This window comes from Manduca sexta, chromosome 19, assembly GCF_014839805.1.
Source record: "Manduca sexta isolate Smith_Timp_Sample1 chromosome 19, JHU_Msex_v1.0, whole genome shotgun sequence".
Lineage (NCBI taxonomy): Eukaryota > Metazoa > Arthropoda > Insecta > Lepidoptera > Sphingidae > Manduca > Manduca sexta.
Genome location: NC_051133.1, coordinates 4,301,514 through 4,310,480, shown reverse-complemented (window position 1 = coordinate 4,310,480; position 8,967 = coordinate 4,301,514). Strand labels below are relative to the sequence as shown.

The following is an 8,967-nucleotide window of genomic DNA, read 5'->3' as shown; positions in this document are numbered from 1 at the left end:
GTATTAAAAATTCTCACTAAATTATCAGACAATCAGTGACTTGTTCTTTGTTATTTTTCTTGTTTACTGCATAGAAAGATGGACGATAGTAGAGATCTTGTTAGTACACCAACGTGCGTATAAAATGAGTTGCTTATCGTCAGAGACCATCTAAATGGGCTATTCACAGGAATAACTAACTACAAAAAGGTAAAAAATGCATTCCGGTACCGGGAATCGAACCCGAGCCTCCTGGGTGAGAGCCAGGTATCCTAGCCACTAGACCATACCGGATTTGCTGAAGAAGCTTAAAATAACGTCTCAAAATAAACTCGTGTGAATTACTCTGTTGAATATAAATATCGATACTGAAGTTATTTATATCGATTAAACGGGTTATAATAATAAAATAATCGCTTGGAACAGTGGTGTTTGTATCGATATAAAGACATTTGTTATAATGAGTACACCGTTGTTACGTGGACCACCCACGGTCCGTGCGTACTTGTGCGGCCCATTGTGCGAGACGGCTGACTGGATGGTGTTAGGGATGTAGGATAAGCGATGTAACAAAGTATTCGATATAATTAAATTTCAAACTAAAGAGGCCTGGCGTAATGGCAAAATATTTCCGGGAAAACACAGTAATTAGTTAATTCTATTGATTTTTAATAACATTTATTTCTATAACTAAACTATGTAATAATACGTAAGTAGTAGAAAGGTGTTGGGTAATTTCAAATTAACAAACAAAGAAATTTTAAAATTATATTTACATGTGGATTTAAAATCTCCATTAACATTAATAATAACAATAATATCAGCCCTGTATTGTATACTTGCCCACTGAGCACGGGCCTCCTCTACTGCTGAGAGGGATGAGGCTTTCGTCCACCACGCTGGCCTAGTGCGGATTTGTAGACTTCACACACCTACGAAAGTCCTATAGAGAACTTCTCAGATGTGCAGGTTTCCTCATGATGTTTGTCTTCACCGTTAAAGCGAACGATAAATTCACAAATAATACACATGATTTTAGAAAAGTCAGACGTGTGTGCACTTGGGATTTGAACCTACGGACATTCGTCTTGGCAGTCCGTTCCACACCCAACTAGGTTATCGCCGCTTTTATCCCCATTGTTCTATAATTATTGTATTAAAAATTTCCCACCTCTTTCTTTATCTCATCGATTTACTCTCTACTCGATACTTTATTACTCAGATACGTTCCTCCCTAAAAGCGTGAACTGTGAGAAGGTACTACGGAAGCATGCCGTGTGATTTGATTAGTGTGAACGAGTGATTCTGTTTGACATACTGATGCGTTGAAGATTAAAATTAAAGTTGTTTGAAAACTTTTGTTACTAATAATACGCGTTTCTCACCACAGATTTATATCACGTTGTGTTCTTTGCAGGTTTTCTTGGATAAATTGTTAAGTAAGTGCGAAGAGGAAATTAAATGTAGCGAAGATTAAGCATTTGAACGTAAAACAATATATTCTACGTTTTATAAAGGTAGTGCTGTTTTATTTTATAACTAGAAAAATGCTGAAGTAAGTCGATTCTTGATGCAGTAACTGGATGCAACACTTGCTAAAAATTGGCATACTTCGTTGAAATTATTTCTGTGTAAGTTTATTTCGGCAAACTACGTCATTTAACACGGCGGGTTTATTTTCTTGTCAATATTCAAACGCCCCAATCATTATGAAATTAATGTTTTTTTTTTTTATTTATTTACAAAATCAACACGTTTTTAAGACATCCGTCACCCAGCCATGGGAGTGCTTATTAAATTTTATTAGCCTTAATGAATTACTCATACACTTGAAACATACACATGTTATAGCTACTTAGGAGCGAGAAACCAGACGTCACGTCAATCAATTGAAGCTCGCTCCGACATTAAACATGTGCTAGAGGCGTGAATAAACGCATTATAAGCCATCCCCTACTATGGTAACTCGAAAACTTCTCACTTGTATGTCGATAGATACTCGATTTAGATGCGTAAACTGATATTTTAATAATGATTGGCCATAGCCAAAATGTCGATCAACACGTTGCGTTTTTTAACGATCGTTAGAATTTTGCCGGCCCGTCTAATTGGATGAATTGACCTCAGTATACATTCAGTTAAAATAATTACAAAATATCACTGAATATACAATAACAATCAATAAAGCAGACAATTTATAGAATCTCCTGCAATTGTAGAATTTATCGCATTTTTAGTCTTGTAATGTGCTATTAATGAAATTTAAGAAATTTATCGAGACTGCGCCTGAAATAATGTACACTATAAATCTCCTGTTACAGTTTAATACTATAAAATAGTTAAAGCAGTTTCATCATCGTAAAGGTTATTACCTCAGTAATTCCCTGAAATAACGCGTTTAATACTGCAAATTAAAACTGGCACAACATTAATTATACGCAAGGAAAACTAAAAGAAATAAAATGTTTGGAGTAGAACTTTTTAGATATTTTATTTTATTTTACGTGGCAATGAAAAGCGATTCGGTACTGAATGTTACGAAATTTAATTTTATAAATTCATTAAAGAGTAGAACCGAAAAATCTCAATAGAATAAGTACGAAACATGACAGACAAAAATAATTTTATAAATCAACTTGCCGTAAAAGAATAGAAAGTAAGAACTAATTTACGTTCAAATCTCTTTCAAATTACGACGCAATATTATTGTATAAATAAGTATATCTACAATGAGTGTATTACCGAATCAAAATACAAGAAATCTAGTGGAAACCCACCAAATCCGTAATGGGATTTTTGTCTGTATAACTATATTATAAGCTCTTGCGCTAGAATATAATTATTATCCTTGAAAAAAAAATAAGCAGCGACCAAAAGCCATTGCACTATTTGATTCTCTCTTCAGTCTTTCTGAGATTAAACTGTGGAACAGGTTTTTTTCTTTATGAAATAAAAGTAATATACTGTATTGAATGCTTCTTTTATTATTATCTTCCTCTGAAATTATTTGGTGAATGATTTTCGAGAAAAAAGTGACATATAAACCAGAAGTACGGGTTTCGATATAAGGTAACCTATAATACCTCGGCCTATTTATCAAAGTCGAATTAGGAGGTGACATCGGAGTATAAAACATATGGCGAATTAACCTGAGTCGTTATCGCGGGGTGTTATTATGTGAGATTAGGTGCCTAGTAAATTGCCGGAATTACCCACACCAAGTAAATTGGCGCCAAATGCTGTTTCCTTTGTACTTGATGGAGGAAAATGTGTGAAATCCAATCTCGAGTAATTTCATTGAAGAATTTCTAATGATTGTAACGTAAAACATGATGGTAAACTCGCGTTTGTCTATAAAAAAGTAGGTTTTGCGACAATATTTCCTTTTCAGATTGGTAGGCCACGGCTTGGCTGTGTCTCTGGAATTGCTTTAATCCATGGCGAAAGACGCTGCTTACCATCAGATGGATCGCTCGCTCGTTTGCTTACTAAGACAATAATAAAAAAGGCGAGTCTATGAATGAATCCCTCCTAGTCCAATTTCGGCCAAGGCGGCCAATCTTGATGGCAATCAGCCAGGTATGCAGAAGATATTGCAATAAATATGTTTGTGCGTAATATATAGGTGTACTCTCCGTTCCTTCACTCTTATAGTCCCGAGACGCCAATGTGACATAGCCTGAGAGAGATGTCGCGCAGGATCAAGAGCTCTACGTGCTTTCGGAGGCACACGGATACCGCCAAATATCAGATTTCGAGCTGCAACTATGTAAGTAGTTTTTTAAGAAGGAAAAACATAGGCACAGCATAGGCAGATAATTATATTTATCTTGACCTTGGATTCGAACCCAGGACCTCAGCGCGGTAGCCGTATTCGTACTGTGTACGCATTACAACTACGTCATCGAGGCATTGGTCACAGTATTATGTGAATAACTAATGTTTTTGAGATCGAAACTCATAAAAATCTTGGAATTAAATCCAATAGCTATCTCAAGGAATTCATAGCTTAGATTAATGACCAAACGACAACCTATGATGACGCCCTTTATTGTAGCTATAGCAGATATATCTGACCATCAGGCAGGTCGTCTGACTGATTAACATAAAAAACTTTGCCTATCTGAATCAAATCTAACGAGCTATAACTTGTAAAACTCGTATTAATATCTCATTAGACATCAATACCGCGATATTTTTACAATATAAAAAACAGCGAAGTGCGTATTGAATTTGTGCAACAGTGTTCCGTATGTTTTCTTCAAATTACAATCGAACGTTTTAATTTCATTGAAGAATTTCTGATGATTGTAACTTATAACATAATGGTAAACTCGCGTTTGTATGTTAGAGTAGGCAGGAGTGTAAACAGTAAATTTAGGTTTTGCTACAATATTTCCTTATAGCTATTGGTTATATAGCTATTTTATTGAATTATTTTAAGTTTTTTTTCTTTTATTTCATAATTGTATTAATGAATGGAAAACATATTATCTACAACAGACTAAGTTTATGTTTCATTTTTCACTTTATTATTTAAAAAAAGATATATTATTTTCATAAAAGAATATGTCGTTAATCCACGTTACAAATTGTGTAAATATCAGCCCTGTATTATAAAATGTCCCACTGTTGGGCACGGGCCTCGTCTTCTACTGAGAGGGAATAGGCCTTAGTCCACCACGCTGGCCTAGTGCGGGTTGGTAGACTTCACACACCCTCAAAAATTCCTAATAGAGAATTTCTAAGGTATGCAGGTTTCCTCACGATGTTTTCCTTTTAAAATCATATTACTGTCCGTACTTACCTCTTAATATTAAGACGAAAATACCCAAGCAACTGCCACTAACCCACACTATACCCAAAGGATTAAATATCTCGAAACGATGCATATCTATCAAAAGCTGCGCATATACATAAAAATAGCATATTTAAATAAACACAGTAATCAACAATTAATTTCGTCGACTACGGAACGCTAAGCGTGTACAAAAACGAATTTATGCCTCTACGGGGACGGTCCACTGGTGTCCATTACCCGATATCCTACTTGATTTATTAACGTATATCTCGACTGGAATAACTACATAAAATAATGCTGTGAGGTCCGGTAATGAAATGTGGGGGGCGGGTTTGTCTCCGTTGTCGATAATCTACTTGTTTATTGGTCGGCGTCTCGAGATATGCCTTTCTGAATGGTCATTATGAAATGTAGGTACCACGCATCCTTGTGATTTTATTGACAAAGATTAAGAGATTGGATTCACGATTGAGGCTTTGTTTTGTAAAGCATACTGTTATGAATTTTCAAACTATAAAAGATTTAAATTTAAGGCGTTTTTATGTAAATTATTTTCCTATCGATATAGATTTTGACAAAAAAAAATCCATAACTTTCATCTTCTACTGCGAATAGAAAATGCTTAACATCAAAACCTTTGAAATAACATTAAATAATCCCACCTATTACATAAATTTCATCAACCAAATTTTTGAAACAATAAAATATTCCTTCAACAAAGCATCCAAAACAAAAACCAATGACATGATACTATAATTTATTAGTCTCAAGTGTCACTATTGACCTTATCAACTTAAAGATACTCAAAACAAAAGAGTGTTTATAAATAGGCGTAAGAACACTCCACGTCTGAGCCATTCATCATGCCAAGCCCTCGACTTCGCAAGACGAAGATTCCTCTTCAGCAACGAAGCGACTTTATTGTCTGAAAACAAAGCCACCGATTCCGAGCTTAGTGACAGCATAGTCGGGGATAATAGGGCTGTGCTTACAGGTTTGACATTTTAATGTTTGTGATGCGGAGTAAGGATATTTGGATAGGTATAAATCGGTTGCATATATTTTAGCAGGGTTGAATTGATTTCTATTTTATTGAACATCCACATTGCTGGAAAAGCTGTAATGTATTGTAATAAGGAAGGGAAGACAGGAATATTACAGCTCCTAACGCTGTTCTGCTCTACATTAATTTTCTGACAGATTAGGAGGTTGTGGGTGTTTCTACCTTTCTTGCATAATAATTTATGTTGGTAGTTGAGTCTTAGTTAGAGCTCAAAAACATATCCAATACATATTTTATAAATACACAAAATCTTGCTATAATGCAGAATCTCATTATTCCAATAAAGTTAAATCAGTCAATATTACTCAAATCATTGCTGAATTTACACAATCAATTATTTCCATTTACAACCAGAACGAAACAAACCACAACTCACAGCCCTGTTCATCGCTATGCCAATTACCTGAGCCACGCGGTTGTACTCGAATGCTGGTCAATTTCGTGCTTAAGACCAAGCTTCCTATGTTTATGAGTGCACATCTGCTCGTTTATCTATGCAACATACTACTTCCTCTACAGCATGTTTTGTTCCAACATATTTATCGGCTTCAGTAAGCCATTACTTAACAGCGGTTTATGCCGCCGCTGCGTCTCATTAGGGCTCTTTGTCGATCTAGACTTCGTCCTGATAACGTTTTGATGTATCGTATTGGTTTAATTAGTGTTGATTTGTTCTTGTGGTTTATGAGATGTGGTTTTGGAATTTTTTTAAATATGTTAATGTTTGGGAAGATACCATAAAATTTGACATCAAACGGCAGTAATTGTATCGAAGAATTGATTGATTTATTTGGTACATTTTGCCCCTTTTAATTTTATGAATATGGAATGTAATATTTCTAGGAAAAACTTATATTACCTAGTCTTGCCATAAATATTGTAATAAAGAAAAAAGAAAATTGTTAACTGCAAATAACATTTATTACTTTTACAGTGTGTCAGTTTAATACATAAATATAAAACAATTAAAAATATAAAAGCTTATTCGAAGTGGTCTCCATTGGCTGCAATACAGTCCTTTAAACGATGAGGCCAGTTATCAATAGAAGCACGCACTCTTTCCATGGGAAAATTCTTCACTGCCAATCGTATAGATTGTTTTAGGGACTCCAAATTATCATGGCGTTTAGAGCAAGCTGTACTCTCTAAAACTGACCACAAATCATAATCCAGCGGATTAAGATCGGGACTAGACGACGGCCAGTCTTCAGCTCTGATGAAGTCCGAAACGTTCGATTCCAACCAAGACTGCGTGGACCGAGCTTTATGACCCGGCGCCGAGTCTTGCTGGAAGGACCATACTTGGTTATTGAACATGGTGATGTTAAGGGGCTTAACTACCTTCTCAAGAATGGTATCTTGATACACTTGTGCCGATGTTTTGATACCTTTTCACAAAAATATGGCTCAGTCACTCCTTCATAGCTAACACCCCACCAAACCATCACTGAAGTCGGATAATGTCCACGTTGCACTCTGTCGACTAATTGGGAAGCTTCCTTAGAGCTTTGAGCATAAATACGGTCATTTTGTTTGTTAAAATGTTGCTCAATTGTAAAAATTTTCTCATCCGTAAACAAAATTTTTCTGTGACCTCCCTTTGCGTACCGCTTCAGTAGTTGTTTCGATTTTACCACCCTATTCTTCTTTAAATTATCAGTTAAGAAATGGCCAGTGCGTCTCTTATAGGCTGCAAGTCCTAAGTCATCTTTTAAAATACGCGACATGGTTCTAGGTGCTATCTTCATTTCCCGAGATAAAATCTTTTGCTTTCGGACAGGATTTCTTCGAATTCTTTCCCTTACTGCTTTGACCACCTTTTTCGTACGAACACTACGTGGACGGCCAGATCTTTTCTGTCACAAACAGAGGAGGTCTCATTGTACCTATTAATAGCCCGGTACACAAACATTTTACTAATACCAAGTGTATGGAGAGTTTTAAAAATTGCATTTGGCTCCATACCTACTTTGTGTAATGCTATCACAGCGATTCGGTTCTCTTTATCACCCCACACCATTTTAATATCGCAAAATATTTTACAATGTATTGGCGCCAAAATGAGAAAACACAATGAACAATCGTATAAAAATGACAGATTCGAAATTCAAATGTAATATTTTTTTATAATTAAGTGTAACAGTATTTATGGCCAGACTAAGTATATAGTAGTTTTAAAAAACATAATTGAACCTCTAAAACTCACACAGAAACCAAAATAAACATTTAAAAGAAACATAACGTAAGATACAGGCAAATAACAAATTAATCTCAATTCAAAGTTCTATTTCCATTTATTTATGGCACCGAAGAAATGATAAAGACAAAAACGTTTCCAGTTTCGAGCATTTTGGAGACATGCCAATGACATAAACAGAAATTTGTTCAATACAATAAAAACAAAACGAGGGTTGTCGAAGATGTTATGGAAACGGATATAGACGCCGAATTCGAAGATTTTAATGTCTTTATAAGTGCTGGCCAACATAAACCTAATGAAACAGCCACTTTATTGATCTACCTGCGGGTTGACACGAATCCCGCCGCCAACCCTGTACTTCTGTTTTTTTCTTAAAATTACTTTCTATCCCTTTCCTTCCTTGGTATTGATATGAGATAGAAAGAGATAGAGATATGCATTAACAAAGGACCATTTCATTTGGAAGACGACCCCCGTCACTTGATAAGCCGTTGAGACATTTTAGCATTAATTCTATAGGATACGGAAAATATTTCAATTATATTCGAATTATGTTTTTTTAATCGCGTAAAGTGTAGTCTTTTAATTTTTTGTTAGAGTTTTTGTAATATTTATTAATATTGAAATTCAACAGATAAAAGCCATCACCGCGTAGACATCTGATTATATTATAAGCCAAAAAATATTCTAATTCTAGTTTTCTGTATAAAGTACATAGATATCAAATTACATTATGAGTCAAAAATATTTTCATTCTAGTGTAACGTAGAAAGTACATAAACATTATATTTAACGCTTATTATTTTAGTTTTCTTTTTAAATTTCCATCTATTTTTAAGATTCTAAATCTTCATCTAAACAATAATACATGTTCTTCAACTATTTTGCAATTTGACTAACTATCTCGCTTTATGCATTTGAATT

At 34.9% G+C, this 8,967-nt stretch overlaps 1 non-coding gene across 1 annotated transcript; it reads right to left on the bottom strand.

Moving 5' to 3' along the window:
- Positions 1–201: 201 nt before the first annotated feature.
- Trnae-cuc lies at positions 202–273 on the bottom strand. Its single transcript has one exon. It is a non-coding gene; the product is annotated as a tRNA-Glu (tRNA).
- Between the last annotated feature and the right edge of the window lie 8,694 nt (positions 274–8,967).